This window comes from Nicotiana tomentosiformis, chromosome 5, assembly GCF_000390325.3.
Source record: "Nicotiana tomentosiformis chromosome 5, ASM39032v3, whole genome shotgun sequence".
NCBI classification, from domain to species: Eukaryota; Viridiplantae; Streptophyta; class Magnoliopsida; order Solanales; family Solanaceae; genus Nicotiana; species Nicotiana tomentosiformis.
In genome coordinates this window covers 132885423-132910630 of record NC_090816.1, presented here as the reverse complement: position 1 = coordinate 132910630, position 25208 = coordinate 132885423, and the positions used below count along the sequence as shown (strand labels likewise).

The 25208-nt window shown below is 34.9% G+C and overlaps 2 long non-coding RNA genes across 8 annotated transcripts; both read right to left on the bottom strand.

The window, feature by feature from the left end:
* Positions 1 to 5819: 5819 nt before the first annotated feature.
* Positions 5820 to 9069, bottom strand: LOC104090190 (uncharacterized). 7 transcript variants are annotated; one of them, XR_011408036.1, is made up of 6 exons: positions 8636 to 9027; positions 8396 to 8524; positions 7642 to 7696; positions 7093 to 7203; positions 6575 to 6796; positions 5820 to 6235 (listed from the first exon to the last, which is right to left on the bottom strand). It is a non-coding gene; the product is annotated as an uncharacterized lncRNA (long non-coding RNA). The 7 variants fall into 7 exon arrangements; XR_011408035.1 differs by having other exon boundaries at positions 7642 to 8524; positions 8636 to 9060; XR_011408033.1 differs by having other exon boundaries at positions 7093 to 7696; positions 8636 to 9054.
* Positions 9070 to 9528: 459 nt separating this feature from the next.
* On the bottom strand, positions 9529 to 10060 carry LOC138891844 (uncharacterized). The gene is made up of 2 exons (XR_011408181.1): positions 9920 to 10060; positions 9529 to 9702 (listed from the first exon to the last, which is right to left on the bottom strand). It is a non-coding gene; the product is annotated as an uncharacterized lncRNA (long non-coding RNA).
* Positions 10061 to 25208: the final 15148 nt, after the last annotated feature.

Below are 25208 nucleotides of genomic sequence, written 5' to 3'. Positions count from 1 at the left end.
TCCAAGCAGCTTCCTCGATCTATCTCTATAGATCTTTATTCCTAATATATAAACTACTTCTCCCAAGTCTTTCATGGAAAACTGTTCAGATAGCCAAATTTTGGTACTTTGCAATGTCGGTATGTCATTCCCTATGAGCAATATATCATCAACATACAATACTAAGAATTTAATTATTCTCCCACTAACCTTTTTGTACACACAAGGTTCTTTTTCGCATCTAACAAAATTGAACTTTTCAATTGTCTTGTTAAAGCGAATATTCCAACTTTGAGAAGCTTGCTTTAGTCCATAAATGGATCTTTGTAGCTTGCAAATTGTATTATAATCAGATGGAGATGTGAAACCTTCAGGTTGTGTCATGTACACATCCTCTTCTAGCTCACCATTAAGGAAAGTTATTTTCACATCCATTTGTCATATTTCATAATCATAGTATGCTGCTATAGCAAGCAAAATCTGAATTGATTTGAGCATTGCCATGGGAGAGAAAGTCTCGTCATAGTCAACTCCTTCTTTCTGACGATATCCCTTGGCAACAGGACGGGCTTTGTAAGTCTCCACCTTTCCGTCTGCTCCAATCTTTTTCTTAAAAACCCATTTACAACCTATTGGTTTTATATCCTTTGAAGGTTCAACTAAAGTTCATACTTTATTTTTCTTCATGGATTCCATTTCGGATTCCATGGCCTTTTGCCATTTCTCATAATCAGAACTTTGTATAGCCTCTTCATAGGTCTTAGGGTCATCATCATTATGATCAACTGTAACGACCCAACCGGTCGTTTTGAGAGTTAGAGCCCCAAACCCCTATTAACTATTTTCCCCATATCTATTTTTACTATTATGACTTGCCGGGATGATTGATTTTGAATTTCGGAGTATTTTGGGACACTTAGTCCCTAAATGAGAGCTTAGGTCTTAGAATTTGGACCGTAGTCGGAACTGTATGAAGATGGATCCGGAATGGAATTTTGTCAACTTCGTTAGCTCCGTTGAGTGATTTTAATCTTGGGAGCGTGTCCGGAATGTGTTATGGAGGTTTATAGTAGATTTAGGCTTGAATTGGCTAAAGTTAGATTTTTGGCGATTTCGGCCGATAGTGAAAATTTTGATATCGAGCTCGGAATGGATTTCCGAAAGTGGCTGTAGGTTCGTAGTGTCATTTGTGACTTGTGTGTAAAATTTAAGGTAATTCGGACTAGATTTGACGTGGTTCGGTGTCATTTGTAGAATTTGAAAAATTCTAAGTTCTTAGGCTTGAATCCGTGCTTAATTCATGATTTTTGGTGTTGTTCGATGTGGTTTTAAGGCTCGACTAAGTTTGTATGGTGTTATAGGATTGGTTGGTAGGTTTGGTTGAGGTCCCGGAGGCCTCGGGTGTGTTTCTGATGCTTAACGGAATGAAATTGGACTTAGGAAAATCTGGTATTTTTGCTGTAATCGCACTTGCGCAAGGCTGCCTGCAGGTGCCGTCACGACGTCACACGGAGGGAAAATTGAGTGGTGACAAGTTGGTATCAGAGCTCTAGGTTCATAGGTATCGTGAGTCACAAACCGGTTTAGTAGAGTCTCGCGGATCGGTACGAAGATGTCTGTACTTATCTTCGGGAGGCTATGAAACTGTTAGAAAAATTTCACTACTTTGATTCCTTGTCGTGCAAAAATTGTTGACTTCAAAGATTCTAAAATTATGTATTTTATTTTCTGACAGATGGTGAGGACACGTACAAGCGGATCTGATGACCAGGCATCCGCGCCCCCTGCTAGATCTGCGAGAGGCTGGGGCCGGATTAGAGGCCGATGACGTCCACATGGTGCAGGCAGAGCAACCGCACGAGCTGCTACATAGGAGCCCCCAGTAGCTCAAGCTGGAGGGCAGACACCTGAGATACCTGTTGCTGCACTAGCCCTCTAGGAGACTCTAGCCCAGTTTCTGAGCATGTTCAGCACCTTAGCTCAGGCTGGATTGATTCCACTTGCTCCTACCACATCTCAGGCCGGGGGAGGAGCACAGACTCCCGTCACCGGTACTCCAGAGTAGCTGGTTCAAGTCGACCAGGTTCTAGAGATTGTACCAATGCAACCGGTAGCTCCAGCTCAGCCCGAGGTTAGGCCAACAGCTTCTGAGGCGGAGCAGCTCAGACTTGAGAGGTACAAGAAGTACCACCCACCTACTTTCAACGGATTGGCTACAGATGATGCTCAGGGTTTTTTGGAGGAATGTCATCGTATTCTCCGTACTATGGGCATAGCGGAGACGAGCGGGGTTTCTTTTACCACATTCCAGCTTAGAGGAGCAGCCTATTAGTGGTGGCGTGCTTATGAGTTGGGTAGTCCGACTGAGGTAGCTTCACTTACATGGACTCAGTTCTCGGACATGTTTTTGAGAGAGTATGCCCCTCATAGCCTCAGGGACTCATGTCACGCGGAGTTTGAGCAGCTGCACCAGGGTGTTATGACTGTGTCAGAGTATGCAGTTCGCTTCAGTGATTTGGCCCGACATGCATCGGCCTTAGTTGCCACAGTTCGAGAGAGGGTTCAACGGTTTATTAAGGGTCTCCATCCCATCATCCGGAGTAGTATGGCCAGGGAATTAGAGATGAATATTTCTTATCAGCAGGTTGTGGGTATTTCTAGGAGATTCGAGGGCATGTTTACCCGGGATAGAGAGGAGAGGGAGGCCAAGAGGTATTGAGAGGCTGGTTATTATTCTGGAGCTCGTCCCCCAGCATCTCGCCATGGTAGGGGTTATGTGAGAAGCCCCGTTCATTCAGCTCTTCCAGCCTCCAGCGGTGTTCTAGCTCCTTCTAGACCCCAGGAGCCTTATTATGCACCGCCAATATCTAGCGTGCCTCCTGCACGGGGTGTTCCAAGCGGCCAGTCCAGCAGACTTGGCCCGAGCCAGTCACAAAAGCCACGCCTTCCCAGAGCTTGTTTTGAGTGTGGCGACACTCGCCACATAGTGAGGGATTGTCCCAGGATTAGGAGGGGTGAACCTCCATAGACTTTTCAGCCACAACATGCTCCACCGGGTCCTCAGGCTATGATTACAGCACCAGTTGCCACCCCACCTGCTCAACCAGCTTGAGGTGGAGGTCGGGGAGGTAGAGGTCGCCCTAGAGGGGAAGGCCATGCCAAATATTACGCACTTCCTACTCGTACAGAGGCAGTTGCTTCTGATTCTGTCATTACATGTATTGTTCCGGTACGTGAGGTGACGAGTACGTATACGAGCTAGTTGTGGTAAAACCCGATTTTTCTTACTGAGAAGCAACATGTTTTCCTGTTATTTTGAGTTATACCATTTTAATGAGTACTAATCTATTTTTATTCTTAATTGAGTTATTCCAATATGTGTAGCTATCATGTTTAGTCTAATACAACATATCTACGTGTCTTTATTGTTTATGTGAATTATGTGCAGCATGCTTAGTGAATTTTCTGCTTCTTCCCTAACTGGTACTTAGTCTAAATTGTAAGAATTTCGTGATGTAGTTGTATTTCTATCATCCGCGCTGTATATTTACTTTGGGACTACGGAACGATATTCCGGGAGATCTCCTATACTGCATATTAACTTTAGGACTACGGAACGGTATTTCGGGAGATTCCCCTGTACTGCATATTTACTTTGGGACTACAGAACGGTATTCCGAGAGATCCCCCTGCACATTTACGTTTGGGACTACGAGACGGTATCTCGGGAGATTCCCCGTTGTGATTTCTGTGTACTGAGTTGTTACCTTCTATGATTTTATTTTTGTTAAATTCCAGCCTTTATTTTATTGCGGTATTACACTCTATATTATTTTTATTATATATTTGCCAGTAGGGCCCTGACCTGACCTCGTCACTACTCAACCAAGTTTAGGATTGGCACTTACTGGGTACCGATTGTGGTGTACTCATGCTACTCTCTGTACATATTTTTCGTGTGCAGATCTAGGTGCACCTTATCAGCTGCACTATCAGTGAGCGGGACAACTTTGGAGACTTCAAGGTATATCTGCCGCGTCCGCAGACCTCGGAGTCTCCTTTTACTCTTTTTCATGTCCATTATCTTGTGTATTTTCCTTGTTAGATTCTGATGTATAGAGACACTAGATTTTTCCTTCTGTAGTTTGTGATTCACGATGTTCCGGGTTTTGGAATTTGTTGTGTATTTTTGAATAATTGGTTAAATTCATATTTTTATTTTATTATTCCGCAAAATGTTAGGCTTACCTAGTTGTAGAGACTAGGTGCCGTCACGACGTCACACAGAGGGGAAATTGAGTCGTGACATCAACCTCATTTGATACATCATCTTGTACCATTAGATTTCACTACAAGAAAATCACGTATTACATGGGGATTTTGTTGGGGATTATATACGAAAATTCGCAGAAAATTAAGTTTCATGCGGATTTTCCTTCCAAAAGAATTCCGATGGAAAAATCTTCGTAGGTAATTATTACCTGCGAATTTTAACAATTCCCAGATTTTCGTAGGTAATTATTACCTGCGAATTTTAACAATCCCCAGGTAAATTACTTGGGGATTTTAAATTCGCATGTAAATTACCTGGGATTTTAAATTCGCATGTAAATTATTTGGAATTTTTTTGTATGAAATTCTAAATAGAAAATCACGTATTACATGGGAATTTTGTTGGGGATTATATACGAAAATCCGCAGGAAACTAAGTTTCATGCGAATTTTCCTTTCAAAAAAATTCCGATGGAAAAATCTTTGTAGGTAATTATTACCTGTGAATTTTAACAATCCCCAGATTTTCATAGGTAATTATTACCTGCGAATTTTAACAATTCCCAGATTAATTATCTGGAGATTTTAAATTCGCATGTAAATTACCTGAGATTTTAATTTCGCATGTAAATTATTAGGAATTTTTTTGTATGAAATTCTAAATATTCGTATGAAAATTTTGGTAAATATTTAATGAATGTTAGAGAGTTTTCTTGCGGATTTTGATAGGAAAATAGCTGAAAGTAAATCCCCATGAAAATTCCCAAGAGCATATGTCGACATTTTTAGATTTTTTGGGGGATTTTGAAATTTTTTTAAGTCAACTCTCCCACATATATTATTTTTTGTACGCTCTATATGGCCTCCCCCACCCATGGTTAGGATATATTCTAAATGTAAAAATGTAACCCACCCGACATATTTCGGTTTTTCATTTCCGTTTTATTATTTATTAAATTCTTTAATTGAGAAATACGAAGTTTAGATTCTTTATTTGAGAATTTTATTACTATTGTCGATATGGACAAGAATTCACTAGCCCATTTCCAACAAGCTCAGCTTATAAAGTGAAAAAATGTACAACTATTGACCGATGTGGTACAAGAATCCACTAGCCACTTCCCAATACAGTACTCTCTACTTACTAATGCTTACCTATTATTGTTATTACTAAAAAATTTGACCGCGCTTCGCGCAGTGATTGACCGACCTCATTAAGCTTACTCATTAATTTATCTCTAGTTTTCACTACTTGAGAATTTTTTTGTCTTAATATAGGTACTTGACCCTTCTTGTATTAACATATATAGGTGAAATGGTACCTTTTCCCTCTTTTTCTTAGAAATATTTTTTATGTTTTTTTACTTCCTTTCCTCTCTATTTTTTTTAAATGCCAGGTTTCCCTTTTCTTTCTGCCTCACTAACTTAGCTTCTACGTAATACAAAAGAAGGTAACTGAAGAAACTCAAGGGCATAACAAAGATAGGTGAGCAAAGAGATTTAAAGCATTATTGTGCCTATACGTATAAAAAAAATTAGGGATTGGTTGGTTTTATGCTTTCTCTAAATAAGGTAATGGTAATATTATTGTCAGTACCAAGATGTTATGAAATCTAGTATAAAGGAGTACAATGACAACAATAGACTCAAAAATCCAAAAAACTACATCATACTATCTAATATATTTCCTTTGCTACAAAAGTACAATTTTGCAAGCATTTAAACTTTTAAAAAAGAATTGTGCTCAGCTTTCTCTTCAAAATACCTCTTGTTTCTTTCAAGCCATGTATTAAAAATGATGCACACAGAAATAAATTTCATATCAATCTGCCTCTGTTGTCCACTTTCTCTCCAAACCTGCATAATAATAATTGCTGATATCTTGTGGCATTACTCAGCTTACTCCAAACAGATTGAAAACTTTAGGAGGAACATTTGACTTCCAAATCAATTTTCATGGCCCTTCATCCTACCAACCCTTAACCTGCTTCAAAAATAATATATAAGCATATACTAACAAAGAAAGTTCAGATTTATGTGCTAACTAAATCTGAAAATCTGTCTTGTTTTCATTTAGCGCCATATATTGTAAATTTTCCAGCAAAATACTAATATTCTCCAGCTCCCAATCATTAAAGTTCCGTCTAAACTGAAGATGGCACTCAGAGTTAGAAATACAATCAGCTACTATTATAATTCAAGAAATTGGTCTTTGAATACCCCAACTTCCTGCCAATGATCTAACCAAACTATGTTATGCTTCATATCCCCCGATTTTAATCTTGTAAGTTATTGGAATTCAACATAAAGATTACATATTTACCTTCATAAAGTTGTCCTATTAGGCATGGATATAGAACATGATTGAGAGTCCAATGATTCTCCTTTCCGTACTTTGTGACAATGACTATGTTCAGATGCAAAACTTCCATTGCCTTTCGTCCCCGCCTCAACTATATCATATATTCCGGCAATCACCATAAGCGTAGGCTTTAGACATGTACCAGAAAAAGAAGCCATTGATGTCTCTCCATCTATCAATCAACTTATACACAAATGTATGAATTGAAAATTAATGCACATTACAATTACATAAGGAAATTTTTTGAGGTTATCATTATTACTGAATACACCTGGAGGCCATTAGCTTCTCTCTTTGTTAAGTTATGTAATCATGATTGAAGGAAAGATATGGTATTCTTATCAACATAACACATACCTTAACTCCTAATTTTGATAACCTCAAAACTTCTCACACCCAATACAATCAGACAAAGAAATATTATTCAGGTAAATAATATAGCCAAATAATAAATTTTGGAGTGTTAGAACGGCACCTACCTTATTTAAGTTGGAGCAGTACTCCAAGCCTTGTCCAGAAATCTCTCGTGGACTTGTTGAAGCAAAACTCCTGCAGCCTTTTCCCAGAGCAAAGCTGTCGCATCCTTTTTTCTAGTCATGATTCATACCATACGCGAGAAGCAATTAAAGCAGAAGGGCCAAAAAAAATGAAAGAAAAGCTTAAAAGAAAATCAAAGGATCAAGATTTCTCCTGCTTTATGCCAAAACTCATTCAAAATGCAAACATTATATAATATTCACTAAATACTCCAAAAATGTTAAGCTATTGACATTGCCGAATGTCAATGTGTGTTCAATCTTGTAAGAGAGCAGGAAAAACTCTTGAATTTTTGGTTCGTCTGCCATAGTTGTACATTACCTAAGTACTATGCTTTTGTGCACAAAAATTATAAACAACATTAAACTGCTAAAAGATTAAAAAATTAAGAAGGTTAACAATGGAGTACTCAATTTATATGATCGAAAAAAATAAGTAAATTCAAATGAAGCGTGAAAGCCAGGAACGAAGGATGGTATGAACAGACATACCTTACAAATGAGAAGAAGAACAATTAACTTAAAGGCTCAGTTGCAAGCAATGAAACTGCAGTACATATGGCTTGAAGCATTAAAAGAGATATAATAACAAACCAAAGAGAAGAAAAAAAGCACAAGAAAATGTTATGAAGCTGTAACTACATGAAGAAATTCCAGTAGCAGTATATATATGCCATATATACTATGGTGATACTGGCACTATGATTTGGTTGAGAAACTTTCTAAGAAAGTGGTTAGAGGTGAAAACCTCTCTTGATTTCTTCTTTGTCTGTAAACCTCAATAAGTTGAGCATCTATAGTCCTCACCAGCACATTTCATGTCTATTTATATCATCTTATTTGCACTTGCTTGCTTCTCAAATTCAATACTATATTTTGATGAATTTAACATTTGGTTATACATACGTCAAAGTTTTTAGAGATTAAATAGCAAAGATACATTATAGGCGATTATTTTGCATATCCCCTTCATTTGATGATCATATTTTGGTGGGGGGTTTTTTCATGATCACTACATTGTTGAACCAATGTTATATGCATATGTCGCTTCAAATAGAAAACAATAACGTAGAGAAGATTGAAAATTATGACCTAAACTATAACATTAATTGAAAGACATTGTTGTCGAATCCTAACACCCTAGTGATATAATAGGGGAATATATGATAATAGTAGTTCAAAATATTTAGACCAGTATATCTGAACTGCGCGAAAATCTGAGTGGCGAAGAATATTAGAAAAGTACCTCAATCTCGTAACGGCATTTTCTGTTCGTATTCCTTGTACGTCAACACCTATATTTGTTGAGCGGACAAGTTTATTTGTCCTCGTATTCCTTGTGCGTCCACACCTATATTAATTGAGCGCACAGACTCTAGGTGCATCAAACATAACTTTTTTAAAAATACAATTAGATTAATCAAATAAACCATGAGAATAACTGGTAAGCATAATCGGAAAAAATTCTTTGAAAAGGATTACATACCGAAATTTGTTGGGCGCACCGAAGCAGTTTGTGATTCCTGATTTTGTTTTTTGTCGAATAGTTCATGATTTGTAAAGTAAGTATGTCGTGGGTAAATAATGAATACATTATCAGGGAATTAGAGATATTGTTTCAAATAAAAACTATAGAACAAAGAAGGTATAGAGGGCGATTGAAAAGATGGAGAAGCACAGGAAAATTGGAAGATATAGAAGGGGAGTAATTAGGGGAAAAGGGAGTAGCAAATCGTTGCCATACAACCGTTGTGAGAGAATGTTGAGTAGATGGGGAAGTACTGATAATTTGCAAGAGATTACAGAACCGGTGTTCATGTGAAGCGGTTTTGGTGTATTTTGAGGTAAAAATTGCGTTTTAAAAAGGGCAAGAAATCATAGAGGCAGGAAAGAGGATTTTCTTGTAGATGGGAGAGCCACGTCACCGACGTTAGGCCCCTCAATTTTATATATATATATATATATATATATATATATATATATATATATATGTATATATAGATAGATTGTACTGGTTTTAACATACGAGTGGAATAAATATTGATACCTGTTACCCACAACGCTGCAATTTACCTCCTTTCCTCCCTAGTCCAAGAAAAAGAAATAAACTACACATAAAATCACAAGGATAAATAACAAAAATACTACTCGCTTTCTATTATTCTGAAATTACATATCTCGTGGAGTTTAATATTAAAGGCTTTGTTCCAGCAGTTAGAAATACTGGTTGTATGAGGCGAAGCATATAACAAATGCAAATTGAATGCATCTCTTTTCAGACTTTGGTCGCACACTCGCACTAATTCAAAGATTGTAATTTTTGTCTCAAACTTGCCTGCACAACCGATGATGACGAATCAGAAAGAACCGGTGAATTAATTTTTCAGGTAATTTGACAAAAATCGTTTTGATAATGAATTTTCAACCTACTATTTTGAGGTATCAGCTCTTTATTCTCACTATTTGATGGCTATTCTATATCCAATCCTTCATCTCTTGTGAGTGTGGATCCTGGCTTTCATTATCTCATGGTTTTGGTCTTAACTTTGCGATCTGCGGCAACAAAGAGGTTAATGTTATTGACTTGATAAGGCTGATAATTAAGCAATTTATTTTACTCATCACAATTTGTGGTGATTTCCTGCATTAGTAAGGAAGTATTAGGAGTGTAATTCACAAAATAAAACTTGAGTTTGTAAAGAAATATTTTTGATGTAATCGTACAACACATGGGTAAAAAGGAAAAAGAAACAAAAGATGAGGAAAATACATTCATATATTTAGCATTTGAAACTCTTGCTTTCTCATTCAGGATAGAATCCCAAAGCCATAAATCTCTTTGTTTTGTTGTCGTAAATGAGATCAGTGAAGAATAGGCATAGAACCATCAGTTAACGAAACAGTGGGTTAGATAATCACTTCATGAATCGGTACTTCCGTTACATGAAACGTTTGAAGTAATAGTTATTACTTTAATTCTTATAGAGTAACGTTGTTTATCTAATAGTGACTTTTAGGATTTTAGTAGTCTGAACAGGTGCAATTATATAGAGAATTAATGAGGTGACTTTTGGACTTTTAAAATATCACATTAAAATTAAATTAAAATAAAAAATAAAGGGGGAAAAGCCAAAAAAAATGGAGGTAAAAGATAAATACGAATTCTAGCCTAATAAAGTGCCACATCACCTCTCTTATGGCCTTCAATTATATATATATATTTGATAAATGCATATAAGGTTGTGGTAAAGGGCGTATATATATATATATATATGAGAGAGAGAGAGAGAGAGAGAGAGAGAGAGAGAGAGATTGTTGTTATTGTTCTTGTTATTATTGTTCTTGTTGTTGTTATTATTGTTGTTATTATTATTATTATTATTATTATTATTATTATTATTATTATTATTATTATTATTATTATTATTTATTTTGTTAAAATGAAACACTCTTTTCCAAGTAATAGCAAATTACGTTTATATTACTTTTAATTTTAATATATTTTTAATTATTTTTTCAAACTTTTATTAAATTTTTCGAATAACATATTAATTTCTTTTTTATATAAAGAAATTAGTTAACATGACTTAAACACATTGGACATGATAATTAGTAAAAGTTATCTCGCTAATCCTAATAAAGTATGCAAGATCAACTTATCTTAATAATGGTAGGATTTAATCAAAGTAATGATGTTAGAAAGTAGAATCATAAGATCACTCGATATTAAGTTTCAATATTGACAATCTCAATTATTTTATACATACTATAGTTAAATTTTATCTTATTAAATAAATGTGAAAAATAAAATACATAAGATAGAAAGTTAATAAAAATTAGTTCATTTTTATAAATGTAACATAATTTTCCTATGCTTAGAAATTAAACTTAAATATTTTTCAATCATTTAGTTACATTCAATATATTTTCTAATGATATTAGCTGAAATATGTCAAATGTAGTCATATCTTAGCTTTATTATGTCCTTTATATCAACCAATCTTAATCCTAAGAAATAATCCTCAATCAAAATCGGATCATGAAATACTGAGGTAAATTCTCAAAAAAATAATTCCCGCCTAAAATCACACAAATAATCTCTAGTTAAGTTTTTAGAAAATACAATTTCTAGGTAAATCCCAAGCTATATTATCAAGAATAATTTCTAGCAAAAATTACTATAATAAAATTCCCATATAATTTCCCCAAATAAGTAAATCCCCCCAAATTATTTTTAACTAAATTCACATCAACATAATCTCTAGGTAGTTTCCCAGGAAAGAAAAGTTTTAGGTAAATCCTCAAGAAAACAGCCCTAACTAAATCTACAACAACATTCTCAGGTAATTCCACAGCTAAAAGAATCCCCAAGTAAATTCCCAAGAAAATATCCCAGCTAAGATTCGCAACAATATCTCTAGTAATTCCCCAAATAAGCAAATCCCCAGGTGAATCCCCAAGAAAATATTCCCAACTAAATTCGCATGTAAAGTCACCTGGGGATTTTCCTACAGATTAACATAAGATTTTTTTTATTATCTTTATTTGTTTACCTGCGAAATTTTTTACGGAAATGTACTTGCCGATTAGTTTCCCCAGTTAATTTCCCATGAAATATTTTGGCACATAATGGCGCCAAAGTTACCTATGAATTATCCTAGGAAATTATTTTTCGCTTGTAAAATATTTTAAATTTAGGAATTTTAATATTCCCCATGAAAATTCGCAGGTACTATCTGCGAATAAAATCCTCATGTAATTAGTACTTTTCTTGTAGTGTTTAATCTAGTTGGTACATGACGTTCTCGTGTAGATCTTCTAAGAGGTGTTTGTACAACTTGTTTACCTTGTACTGGATTTGGTTGTTGTTTAATTTGGTTTGGAACTGGTTCATTTTTGAATTACATTTAGTTCTTGAACTTCAACCGTTGAAGATGGAAACTTCCTTGTCAACTTCAAAACATCCAATAAAAGGTTTTCAACTTGTGTCTCATGATCTTGATTTTGTGTTGATTCATTAGTTTCTTAAACTTCATCAAGTTCTATTTCTCCACTATAATTTTCTTCCAAAAGAAATTTTCTTTCCAAAAAGGTTGCTCCTCTAGCCACAAACACTTTATGGTCAGAAGAGTGATAGAAATAATATCACATTGTTTCTTTGGGATACCCAGTGAACCTACATTTTTTAGATCTTGAGTCAAGTTTATCAGCCTGCAGTCTCTTAACATAAGTTGGACAACCCCAAACATTAATGTATTTAAGGTTAGGCTTACATCCTTTCCATATCTCATATGGTGTTGTAGAGACTAACTTAGTGAGAACTTTATTAAGTAAGTATGTTGTTGCTTCCAAAGCATATCCCCATAAATTTATTGGAAGATCAGTAAACCCCATCATTGATCTCACCATATCTAATAAGGTTTGATTTCTCCTTTCAGACATACTATTGTATTGTGGTGTTCCTGAAGGTATCCACTGTGAGAGAATCATATTCTCTTTGAAATACCTTGTAAAATCTTCCCTAAGATATTCTCCACCTCTAAATGCTCCCCCGCCCGCCTGAGATGTGGCTGGGTTTGCCGAAAATAAACCAGCCTGAGTCATATTGTCCATGAACCGCACCATACAACATATGACATCCTGGAATCTTGGTGCAGATTTGAAATCCACCGGAGCTGGCTCTACCACATGCATCTCACCCTGTTCCTCAACAATAGGGTTATCTGTTGGACCCACTAGCGGCATAATTGGAACAGTCTTGGGACGTCCTTGCCCCCTACCACGGGCTGGAGCCCTCCCTCGGCCTCTGCCTCGGCCTCTAGCAACTAGGGGGAGTAGCTCTTCCCTGGTCTGAAACCTCATTAGAGTGCGTTCTCACCATCTGTGAGACAATAAGAGAAAGATAATTAGTATTACCTCAATTGCACGATAGAATATGAAGAAAGGTAGTTTCCTAACACCCTATAGCCACTCGAAGATAAGTACAGACGTCTCTGTACCGATCCGCAAGACTCTATTAGGTCTGCTCATAACTTGTGAGACCTATGTGAACCTAGTGCTCTGATACCATATTGTCACGATCCAATTTCACTTATAGGTCGTGATGGCGCCCAACACTATAGCTACGCAAGCCAACTAATAAATTAAATATATATCGATAAAATTTAAATCCAAGAAAAATAATAAGGCACCAAATTCTACCAATGTGTGTGCCAAGACCTGGTGTCACAAGTGTATGAGCATCTACTAGATTATACAAAACTCCAAATACTGTCTGAAATGAAAATAGACAGAATTAAAAAAAAATACAAGAAAAGGCACTGGTAGCTGCAGGACGGCTCAGAAGGCAGCTCACCACTATGCCCTTGGATAACGAGGATGTGCGATGATAGGTCCTCCACTAGTATCTGTCTCAGATCCTGCACAAAAAGTACAACAAGTGTAGTATGAGTACGTAAACAACGTGTACCCAGTAAGTATCAAGCCTAATCTCGAAGTGGTAGAGACGAGATGGTCGACTTTGACACTCACTAAGGGTCAACAATAATAAATGGAATAAATTATAATTATTCAAATCAGCATGATTCACAGAGTTAACAATAATTTTATTCAATTAGCAGAAATAATAAAAATCCTTCAAATGTAACAATTTCCAATTTATTAATTAAATCCTTCAATTTCAATAAAATGTTCAATTTATCAAATAGCTTTACAAGCTGCAATTCAATTTCAATAAATTTCTAATTTATCAAATAGCTTTACAAGCTGCAATAAACTGTCCAAGTATCGTGTAATTATTATTATTATTAAGCACGATTTCTGCCGAGGTCGTACGGCCCGATCCAGAGTGTCGTGTACACTGCCGAGGGACGTGCGGCACGATCCATAGATGCATCTATCCTGCCGAGGCGTTCGGCCCGCTCCACAAGAAAGGAGGACATTTTCTTATGTACCTCCGGAAGGAGAGTATATTTATTATAAGATAAATTCGGGAGGAAGAACAATTTCTTTTAACAATTAATTAATTTAAACAGAAAATCAAGTATATGAGATTTCCATCCTTTAATATTTTTATCTAGAAGTTCATAATATATATATATATATATATATATATATATATATATATATATATATATATATATATATCAAGTAATATTAATTAAACAAAGAATATAATTTACACAAGTAATTCATGTTTTGAGTCCTAAACTACTCGGACTTTAGCATTTATAGTAGCTACGCACGGACTCTCGTCACCCCGTGCATACGTAAACCCCTACAATTAGCAACATTCGTCTGTGGGACCCACGTCTCAGAATCCAGTAAAAATTACGAAATCAGACAACCCATTCAATTACGAGTCCAACCATACCAATTTCACTCAAATTCGACTCCGAATCGATACCGAAATCTCAAAAATTCGTTTTTATGAGATTTCAAAAAAATTTCAAATTTCAATCTCAAAACACTAATTAAATGGTGAAAATAATGATATATTTGTGTATATAGACCAAATCCGAGTTGGAATCACTTACCCCAATATCTTTTCTTGAAAATATGTCAAAAGTCGCCTCTGCTCAAGCTCAAGTTCGTCAAAAATGGCAAATGGGACGAATGCTCCTGTTTTTATAACTTACATATCTGTCGAGGCTGACCTCGATCCTGGACCTCGATCCTGGAGTCCGATCATGGAGTTCGATCATGGAGTCCGATCATGGAGTCTAATCATGGGCCTCGATCTTGGGCTTGATCACAGCCCAGAATTTCCAGCAGAAGAGAAAAATTGTAGCAGCTGTTTTTAAGTCCAACTTTTGATCCGTTAACCATCCAAAACTCACCCGAGGCCCTCGGGGTGCTCAACCAAATATACCAACAAGTTCTAAAATATCATACGAACTTATTTGAAACCTCAAATCACATAAAACGACGCTAAAATCACGAATTATGCTCCAATTCAAGCTTAAACTTAAAATTTCCAACTTCTATATTCGATGTCGAAACCTATCAAATCAAGTCCGATTGACCTCAAATTTTGCACACACAAGTCATAAATGATATAACGGATCTATAAAAATTTTTGAAACCGTATTCCGACTCCGGTATCAAAAAGTCAACTCCCCGGTTAAACTTCCAAACTTAAATTCTTGTTTTAGCCATTTCAAGCCTAATTTTACTATAGACTTCCAAATAAAATTTGGATCACGCTCCTAAGTCTAAAATCACCATACGGAACTGTTGGAATCATCAAAATTCTATTCCAGGGTCATTTGCACATAATTCGATATTCGGTCACTATATGAACTTAAACTTTTAATTTTTTATCAAAATTTCATATCTCGGGCTAGGTACCTCGGAATTTGATTCCGGGAATACACCCAAGTCTTAAATTATGATACGGACCTACCGGAACTATCAAAATACTGATTCGAGTCCGTTTGCTCAAAATGTTGACCAAAGTCAACTCAGTTGAGTTTTACAGATCTAATTCACATTTTAATCCATTTTTCACATAAAAACTTTTTGAAAAATTTTACGGACTACGCATGCAAGTCGAGGAATGATAAATAGTAATTTTTGAGGTTTTAGAATATAGAATTAATTATTAAATTTAAAAATGACATTTTGGATCATCGCACCTATAACCTACGTTTCGTCTCTTTTTTCCTTCTGAAACATATTTTTTCCTATTCTTTGTTTGTAGATTTGGAGTAATGACAACCTGTTAGAGATGGTATATTATGAAACATGATAGCTAGGTTGTATACAATATAAAGTCCTACCAGTTTGTCATAACTTGTGCATGGCACAATTCACTGATTTTGGTTGCTCTTGTCGCCACTTTTATCGCTCAACTCTAAGGGTATTTTTATTCTGATTAAAGGTGCGTCTGTATATATGGGGGATATTTCTATAATATTATCAATTCGGGGGACAAAGATTAACACAAACAGTCGCTCATCTAATCACTTAAATTAAAAATAGCCGGTAGACGTATAATATATGCATAATTTATATATTATATATGTATATATGTATATAATATATGTATATGATTAGAAAAAATAAATAATGAATATGACCGACTATTAATGTAAATATCCCAAGTTTTAAGACTTACTTCAAAAAGTCCCCTTTTGTGTCAAATCTCACTGTGCACTAGGCTTCGACGGGCAGTGGCAGACGCACGTGGTGGCAAGCGGGTTTAACTGAACCTGCTTTATCAAAAAATAATACTGTATATATATGTATACATTAGGATTAAAACTGCATAAATTTTATATAAATATTTTATTTGAACCCACTTGACAACTACTATTTTACGACTAAAGTTATGTACTTCTAAGATTGAACTCGCTTACACAAAAGTGAGTCCGCCACTGTCGACGGGTGGAAAGGAATCACCTAATTTTGTCGTTCCAACTTCACTAGTCCACCCACATAAGTGATTTATTTGTTGTGTGAAGCTAAGTTGAATCAAATAATTGACATAGATAATCATAACTTAGCTTTACCTCAAGGAGAAAAAAGACAGTCACTGCTTAGTTTACTCAGAAGGGAAAGGCGATCATAGCATATATAGCTTACACTGTGTGCGCGCGCGCGTCCTAGAGAAGTAGTATTACTGAATAAAGAATGGCATTTAACTCGCTGCATGTATAATTTTTAAATATATTATAAATTTAAATAGTCTAGCGTACGGAGGGGACCTCAGTTGGCGGACAACAATCACACTGACATCGGTTGCTTAGCCTTACGTCGCCCTTTCAAGGAACTTCAGGAAGGCGCCGCGTAACAGTTATTATGATTAGAAAAACCTTTGTAAAAGAAGAAGAAGAAAAGAAAATAACAGGATACCTTTACACTTGTAACATTTTTAACGATCCAACTCAATGACCTCTCCTGACTACAAAGTTTGAGTAAATTTTGACATACTGATTTATACCTTTTACTCTTTTTTTGAAGTCTAACTAAATGAAATAATCAAAAAACGTTACCAACGACTATACGGTTTAAGGAAAATGTCAGGAAAAAACAGAGAGAAGATAATTAGAGATAACTCATATGATCTTAGATATTCAAAAAAATATCTTTCAATGTTATTATATTCTCTTTGCTTTTACAAAATATTACAACTTCACAATATTTTTGTCCTACCCCTCTCGCTAGGTTACATGCTTTGGATATCTAGGGTATGCAATGTGAGCCATGTCCGCTAGAAGTAATTGTTGCATCGAATGTGGTGGACGATGCAATATTACCAAGTTTTCTATTTGTGTTCTTCCCAACTTGGCCAAGTGATCAGCACACGTATTTCCTTGCCTCAAAGTATGGATTAGAGTTATTCCAAGTTTATATATGAGGCTCCTGAATTCTTCCATCACAACCCTATCCGGGTGACTTTCAGGGACGTTACCTTCCACAGTTAGCCACATTAGGGCATCACTCGAGTCGGTTTCGATTATTACATTTTCAAGTTGTAACTTTTTGCTAGAGTCAGACCGCCATGTATAGCCCATAACTCCGGTGTAAGACTTGATGTCGCTCTCATGTTAAGTCGTCCGTAAAATCCTCCTATCCACCTTCCTTTATCATCTCGAGCAACGCCTCCGAACCCTGCTAGCCCTGAATTAGGCATAAAACTGCCGTCTGTGTTGATCTTGATAAACCCTTTAGGAGGAAACGACCAACATATGAAAATAGATGTAGTACTATGTTGAATTTTTGTTGATTGAAAATGGCAATTAGTTGCACTTCTAGGGCCGATTGGAAGATGACTTTGCCAGCAAATAGAAGACACGTACAATGATGCCATAGCTTTTTAAATACCACGAGATTCCACTATAAGACTCTGTTTTGACTATCAAAGGAAGAAAAAGAGACTATAGAATTAAACAGAAAATTGGAGCTCTTAAATTTATTATCACAACACATGTATATATATAAACAGGCAACCTAGCTAATCCTAATTTATGTAGGATTCTGCGTTTAGGAAATTAATAAGGAAATAGGAAACTAAATAACGTGACTTTTAAAATCCTAATTCGAACTCATATGGGATTTCCATTTAAGAAACCCAGACGGAGAAGGAAACAAAAGAAAAAATGGAAATGAAAACGTGACTTTTTAAATCAAAACTCCAATGGGGTTTCCATTTAGGAAATCGAGGCGGAAAGTGAGACAAAAAAAAATTAGTATTATAAATTATATGGTTTCGGATCCCCTTCTTATATTCATTATTATTACTATCCCATGTTAAATAAAATTATAAATTATGATTTTGCCACTAAAAATTTTCCTACCTACGAAGATGAATAAAATCCGTTTAAACCAAAAAATGTTAAAAATAAAATCCATTAGAAAAGCACATCAACTAAAAACTCGTTCCTGTGAAATTCGTAACAAAAATACTCTCAATATAATACTTACATTGAAAGAACTCTTTTGCTTCTTAGAGCCCGTTTGGCAAGTTATCAAAAATTGATTATTTTGAAAAGTATTTTTTCAGAAGTGCTTTATCCAAAAGTATTTTTGAAAAACAAAACAGTTTGTGTTTGACCAATTTATTTAAGAAGTACTTTTTATAACATTTGGTAAACAAATTTGGTTTGACCAATCTTTCTAAAAAGTACTTTTGAGTGTCAAATAACAAAAAGGATAGTACCAAGGTCTTATAATTATTTTAAAGAGAAAAATGAACTGAAATATTTATCGTAAGAGACTTTTATTATTGTTTATTTTTTTTAATTAAAATATAAAACATAAAATAAGCATACATATTAAAGAAATAAATATAACATATAAAGTTATACCAAAGCATATAATATTATCTAGTATAATTACTTATTGTTTACATGATGATTTGAATAATCAAAATAAATCATTCAGTATGAATTAGAAGTCTATTCCACAAATTACTATATATTGATAATTCACCATGAAATAATAATTAGGAAAGTCACTCACATATGATAACATCTCTCCACAATTTCATCTCTAATTCTATCACACAACGCCTCCATATTAGTAAAAGACTTGCCTTGCATTTCTTAAGGAATACCAGAAGGCCAATCTCCTTCCTCAATCTCTGCAGTAATGTCTTCATTAGCATAGTAGTTGAATTTCTTATCGGTAGAAGAATGTCATTGGATGAAATTTTGTACAGCTATGGTAGCTGTAACAAGATGATTCTGAGTGTCAAACATGAAAATTGGCATTGAGAGTAAAATAGAAATAATTTTAAATATACAAAAAATTATTATTTTCATAAAAAAAATAGTTAAGTATGTTTAAATTCAAATTCAAAAAAACTAACTAATTATTAACAACAGATAATGCATAATTATTTTTAAAAAAATTAAATTAAAAAATAATCTAATTATTACCTATCCTAACTAACTTTGTACTAAATTGCCAAGTGGCCTATTTGTAGGTAATTTTCACAAATTAGATTTGATGACTGTTTTAAAGATTTCGCAATTAATAGCCTATAAGAGAAGAAATTATAAATGATTATTTGTAAGAAAAGATTTGATAATCCAAAGAAGGATGTAGATAATTTGCTTTAGCGTGGACTAAGAATAAGATAATTTGAAAAGTTACAAGACATTACACAAAGAAAAAAATAAAAACAAGAAAAGTCAATAAAGAATTTGGAAAGTTACAATATGATTCATGTATATGATATCTTTAAATTTAAAAGAATGGTAAAAACAAGAAACAAAAATGAAAAAAAAAATTGATTCAATAAGGGATAATTTAAAAAATATAAATTTATAGTGAGGATAGTTTTGTCTTGAATAAATTATTTTTTCGCTTTTGCTTCTACTTCTTGGAAGAAGCTAAAATTTTCTGTTTCTTCCCTTGCTGCTGGCCACAAGTACTTCTCCATCTTGGCCAAGCAACTTAAATTTTTAAAAAAGTACTTTTTTTTTGGGAGGGGAGTACTTTTGACCTCCCAAAATCTTGGCCAAACAAGCTCTTAATTGTCTTACTTTATCGACATTACAGATGCACCACTCTGCATAATTAGGTCACGAACATTTCTAAAAGCATGCAGATTTCTATATCGGTCGGCAGTATATTTGTATCTTCGCATTCATCGAGGATTGTCTAACTACTTATTTTATACTTCTCGCCCGACATTTGATACTCATATCCATTACACTACTTATTTTTTATCTTCGCATTCATCGGGTAACACTATTTAATTTTTGTTTCTCACTTAATGTCCGGTACTCATATTGAGACTCAACTAATCTGAATTCACACGGCGTAAGGCCTAACAAAAGGGGAAGCACTTCCTAATATGATTTTTTCTATTTTCAAGATTCAAATTCGAGCCCTTTAATTTAAAGAATGAAGGGATATCCATCTCACCACAATCCTCGGCGGTGGTAATGGGCACACTACGTTAAGAACAGTTCATGCTGAATTGCAATCTTTTTATGCTTGAATTAGTTATTATTATGATGTAAGCTCAATGATGTGTTTTCGTTTGAGGGGAACAGAAAATGATTTATATTCTGAAAAATATTTTTCGATATTTGGTTGAAGAATAAAACTTTTTTTTTCTAAAAAGACATTTAATAAAGGGGATACAGAAGTCATTTTCTAGAAAAAATGTTTTCACTCACAAATTTAACACCAATAAACAGTTCCATTAAAGCTTTATTAATTACCAACTCATCCTTACTCCCCTGTATTTTTTTAATAATTAAAGCTTTATTAGTTACCAACTAACTATGTACAAATTTCAGCTCAGCTACAAGTTACAACTCAGCTGGCTGATCACTCCCTTGTATTGTTTCTTCACTAGTTCACTTGTCCACGCTTCACGCGGTTATAAATAAGTAACATTGAGTTTATTAAGTGAACATTTTATAAATTAGTCCATATAAAAAAAGAAGGAACATAGCAAATACTAAACTAATTTTCACTTATAAAAATCATATCTAAACTCTAAACTAATCAAATGTAATTTTTAGTAAAATTGGAAGTACTAAATAAACAACGCTTGATTGAAAAATCTTCTAAAATTATAGAAAATTACAACAAAGTAAACACTTATTCAGTCATTCCCCACTACTAAAAAAATTCTTTAAAATAATCAAAAACAGCAGCAGTAAAACAAAGGAAAGAACAAATTCCTCATTTTGTCTAAATTTAGGTAGGAAAGGAACTTATGGACTTCGAATCATAAAAGTGAAAAGCATATAATCAATGCTTTAATCACATAACAAAAATAACTTGTATCTTTATCTCGATCAAATTAGAGTACGTGTGATATTACAATAGATATAAAAAATAAATAGAAAAGTTTCAAGGATATGAAAAAAAACTTCTATAATTCAGCCTCATGTAGTTGCACAAGCTCTGGGCTAAATTGCATTATTATTCATCACATGTTTATAATCATTATAGATAATTTAGAACCCCATGTAAAACATCAATTTCAAATGATTGAAGATACATTATATCTCAATAGGTGATACTTATTGTGTTAACTCTTTCTATTTGAATCCTGTTTAGTTACTTTTCTTAGGGTTTGGAAATTAATAGCATATCATTTTGATAGACTACTTTTTAAATGTAATTAGATATTGTTGAGGGGCTCAAAATGGAAACTATATCAAATCGAACCGAAAAAAGGAGTTAATTCGTATAATACAAATATTTAAAAAAAAAATCCATATAACACTACTTTCCGGCTAAAGACTATGAAGAGGAAACATGAAACATTCTTCCTTTACTTATGCTATTTTCATTGGAAAGACAATTCAACCAAAGCCATATTTTCCCAAATATGAATCTCAAAAATAGTTGTTTTCTCTAGATAATCGTTTCTACCATTTAATCTCACAAGTTACATCTCTCTTCCATATAAATCTTAAAAGCAAATTCTTGAAAAAGAATCGAACTTATACATACTCAAGGTGATGATAAAGGAAAGAGAAAAGGAAAGAGTGAAGATGAATAGCCAAAAGTAGAAGTTAGAGTAAAGGAAAGAGTGAAGATGAATAGCCAAAAGATAGAAGATTTTCAAGTTAAGACATTTTTTCAAGAACTGAAAATTTTTAGTGGAGAAATTCCTTATAGGTGCTGAAATTATGTAGAAGAGTATTTATACGGAATAAAATATTAACTACCACATATTTTCAAAGAATAGATGCCTCCCATGAAAAGGAATGACACCTCCTCACAATTAAATTTTTTATTTATCTAAAATAATTAAAATATTCTTCTTAATTTTCATCATTTGTTTTTCATCATCTCTATATTTCTTTGTTACACATTGAATTCTTGTAACGACCCGACAGGTCGTTTTGAGTATTATAACCCCATTTCTCCCATTTAATGCTCAAGTTATGCTTTACCGTTATTTTATGACTTACCGGGTTAGTTGGTTCGGGTCCGGAAGGATTTCGGAGTGAAATGAGACACTTAGTCTCATAATTAAAAATTTAAGTTGGAAAAGTTGACCGGATATTGACTTATGTGTAAACGACCTCAGAATTTAATTTTGATGATTCCAATAGCTCTGGATAGTGATTTTGGATTTAGGAGTGGGCCCGGAAAATTATTTGGAGGTCCGTAGTGGAATTAGACTTGAAATGACGAAAGTCGAATTTTTGGGAAGTTTGATCGAGGGATTGACTTTTTGATATCGGGGTCGAAATCCGATTATGAAAAATTTAATAGGTTCGTTATGTCATTTATGTCTTGTGTGCAAAATTTGAGGTCAATCGGACTTGATTTGATAGGTTCTGGCGTCGTTTGTGGAAACTTAAAATTTCAAAGTTTATTAGGCTTGAATTGGGGTATGATTCGTGATTTTAGCATTGTTTGAGGTAATTTGAGGGTCCAACTAAGTTCGTATGATGTTATGGGACTTGACGGTATGTTTAGTTGAGGTCCTGGGTGGCTCAGGATGAGTTTTGGGAGGTTAACAGATCATTTTTGGACTTGGCATGTTGGGTGAAGACTGCTCGTGTGTTTTTCTGGTTTCCTTCTTCGCGTTCGCGAGTGGGCCCTCGTGTTCGCGAAGGGGAATTTGAGGCAGGCAAGATTTTTCCTTCGCGTTCGCGAAGAGGATCTGGGTTGTTCACCGCGTTCGCGATTAGGTATCACGTTCGCTAAGGGAAAAGAATAGCGGGCTTGAGTTTTTGCCTTCGCGTTCGTGAAGAGGAGCTCGCGTTCGCGAAGAAGAGCTCGGTAAAGCATTGCATTCGCGAGCAGTGTCTCGCATTCGCGAAGAGCAATGTTGGGCAACACGATTTTGTGATTCGCGAATGCGAGGGACCTGTAGCTTTCGTGGGAAGAGAGGTCTGGGCAGAAAGTTTAAGTTCTGAAAATGGAACTTCGTCTTCAATTTTTGACAGATTGGAGCTCAGGAAGAGGCGATTTTGGGAGATTTTTAAGGCAAATAATGGGGTAAGTGTTCTTAACTCATTATTGGTCAAATTACCCGAATTCATGATTGTTTTTAACATTTAATGGGTGAATTAAGTTGGAAAGATTAGAAAACCCTCTTGGTTTAATTTGAAGATTTGAGGGTCGAGTTGATGTTGGAATTAAGTTTTAAATTGGTATGGTTAGACTCGTGGTTGAATGATCTTTCGGATTTTTATAACTTTTGTCGTGTTCCAAGACGTGGGCCCCATGGGCGATTTTTGAGTTAAATTTCGGATTTTTATAGAAAAATTATATTTTCATATGAAATTTATTTCAATAAATGTTATTGACTAAATCGAATTATTTGTGGCTAGATTCGAGGTGTTTGGAGGCCAATTCACGAGGCAAAGACCTAGCGGAATAAAGAATTTCACGGTTTGAGGTAAGTAATAGTTCTAAATTTGGTCCTGAAGGTATGAAGCCCCGGAATATGTATTATGTGATTGGTTTTGAGGTGACGCATATGCTAGGTGACAGGCCTGTAGGAGTGCACCGTAGGAATTATGACTTGGTCAATTCGATAGAACTGTGTAGTTGAAAAATCTGTTAATATCCGTATAATTTTTCCCGTATTAGAGAAATTGATCTATGAATCATGTTTAAATCATATGTTTACACTGCTGGGACCCATAGAGGTCGTGTATTTGTGAAATTATTTGCTAAATTGCTGCTTTGCACTCATTCACAGTTCTATTTGCACATTTTTACCTCAGTCTCTCTTATTCATTATTGATGCATCATATCATTATTGTTGGACTGCTTATCATGATTTCTGAGAGCCCAAGAGAGTGGAGAGGTTGATGTCACGACCTAAAATTTTCCACCGATGGGACCGTGATGGCGCATAACATTTCACTTGCTAGGCAAGCTAACGCCAGAGAATCATTAAACCAATTCCTTATTCCCATTCAGTAATAAACAATAATTAACTAAGATGAAATATAATAAATACGGAATATCATAAAACTGTATTAACTACTACCACCCGGATCTGGAGTCACAATTCACGAGCATTCAAGAATTTACTACAAGTAATAGTCTGAAAGAAATACAACTATCTGAATGAAAGAAAAAGTAGAACAGAAAAGATAGACGGGAACTTCAAGGCCTGTGAACGCCGACATATCTACCTTGAGTCTCCGAACAGCGGACCAATAGCAAAAACTCGATCAACCCGAGTCGGTATCAAAATCTGCACAGAAAGTGAAGAGTGCAGTATCAGTACAACCGACCCCATGTACTGGTAAGTGTCGAGCCTATTCTCGATAAAGTAGTAACGCGGCTAAGGCAAGGCACCTACAAATCAACCTGTACAATTTAACAGTGTATATACAAATAACAGAAATGAAGAACTAAATAGGAAATGTTGGGAGGGGAACATACTGAGGGGAATACAAGATAAAGAACTACAACAGAATGATTACCGAAGCAGTCAATATACCATGAATCAACAGGAATAGTGAATACAGTAAGAAAAAAGGTACGACATCACCCTTTGTGCTTTTACTCTCAATCTCACCATAAAATTAATAGAAACGACACGGCATCACCCTTCATGCATTAACACTCACAATATGACAACGCATCACCCTTCGTGTATTAACACT